This window comes from Crocodylus porosus, unplaced genomic scaffold (genome assembly GCF_001723895.1).
Source record: "Crocodylus porosus isolate Cpor-Errol unplaced genomic scaffold, CroPor_comp1, whole genome shotgun sequence".
Lineage (NCBI taxonomy): Eukaryota > Metazoa > Chordata > Crocodylia > Crocodylidae > Crocodylus > Crocodylus porosus.
The window spans coordinates 48,211,668-48,213,518 of NW_017728947.1; positions in this window are offsets into that span (position 1 = coordinate 48,211,668).

A 1,851-nucleotide genomic window follows, 5' to 3' on the forward strand; every position below is an offset into this window, starting at 1 on the left:
CTGCCTGTGGCAGGGGGTCAGGCTAGATGATCTGTTCAAGTCCCTCCTGACTCTAGCTACTGTGAAACTATAAGAGGAATGAGTCAGCGTATGCCCAGCTGGTGATCTCAGCTCTACTACTGATTCCTGACATAACCTTGGGCAAGTAATTTAATTTCTCTCTGCTTCAGTTTCCAGATCTTAAAATGGGGAAAATAATGCTCCCCTACCATACAGGTAGGTGGTGAGATTTACTGTGGGCAGATATGTGAAGCACTGTAAGACTAGAATGACATTGTTAGTATTATTCTCTGAGACACTGATGATTGCTACAGAGTATATAAATAGAGTGGAGGCAGGAGATATATGCAAAACTACATAACAATCGGTAGCTCCTTCTGGCCTGGAATTTGCCATAAACCCATTCACATTTTGCAGGAACAGCAGCTGTTAGGAATGGACTCACGATGCCAAACTCTAACCCAGACCTGGAGTTACCCCAGAGTTACAGACCAGTTAGGACTTGAGGTTTATTGTATTATTAATGATCAAACTGGAGGTCCTTCCCCTGGCAAAATGCCACAGGAGTTAGTAAGTCAGAAATGAGTGATTGTAGTGGCTTGACACAAAGGAGACAACACTTCTAGAGATTCACTTCTAGATTTGGATTTTGAACACATACATAACTGAGGCATGTTTGGGCCTGAGATTTAGTTTCAGAGCCTTACTACATAGAGCTGGGTGAACTGGTCCAAATAAAATACAGGGTTGGTTTTTCAGAGGGTCCCACTTCAGCAAATCCTTGAAACACTTTGCAGTTTTATTATAGTAAACTTGAGCCGCAGCTGATAAGAGCATGCAGAGGCGAACCTGAGCACTTCTACACCCTTGGGTGGTGGCAATGGCACACAGGGTCACGTCAGTGGCTGGGCCACTGGTGGCAGCAGCTGGACCAGTGGTACAGTAGCTGCTTTTTTTGCACCACTGTCCTGCAACTTAATGCCTGGGACTGATGCCCTCGTTCCCCCCCCCCCCCGACTACATTACTCATGGCACTCAGTCCCTTTCAGAGCCCATCCATATTCCATATGGCTTCTAGCATTAAGGGCCGTGGAGTCAGCTGAGGTGTTCCTGCTGTCTGCAAACAATTCTGGCCCGTGTTACCTACTGAAACGAGAGTAAAAGCATGTGGGGGACTCTGAAGTTCATTTTGTTATTTAGGCATATTCTCTCCCCATCATAGATTGGCATCTTTTTTTAAAAGTAAAACTATTGCATGCACCACCATAAAATCCTAGTATAACAATTCTGTTCTTATTCAGCAACAATTAATTCACAGGCAAGCAGAATCTCTGGAAATCAAATTAAGGCTTTGATGTGATCACTGGCCATGGGTCAAGAAGGAAGGTCTTCCCCTATGTACAGTAGTGCTCAGTCACCTGGTCTAATTGGTATGTCTGCATGGTTGAATACAATGCTGTGCAGAGATACTTCAGCTAGCTCAGGTAACAGATCAACAGGGGAGATGACATATTATTTTTCTTAAGCATTACATAAAGACTGGTAGCATAGGTCTGTAGACAGGAGTTAATAAACCTGTGCCCAGATCCTGGAAAGCAAGCTTTCCCTAAATTCCCCAATCCTGTCCAGGCCTTCTAGATTTCATAGACATTAGGGCTGGAAGGGACCTCGGAAGATCATCAAGTCCAGCCCCCCGCCCAAAGGCCAGGAAGTCAGCTGGGGTCATAGGATCCCAGCAAGATAAGCATCCAATTTACTCTTGAAGGTGTTCAATGTAGGTGCTTGAGCCACCTCCGATGGCAGGCTGTTCCAGACCTTGGGAGCTCGGACAATAAAGAAATTCTTCCTTAT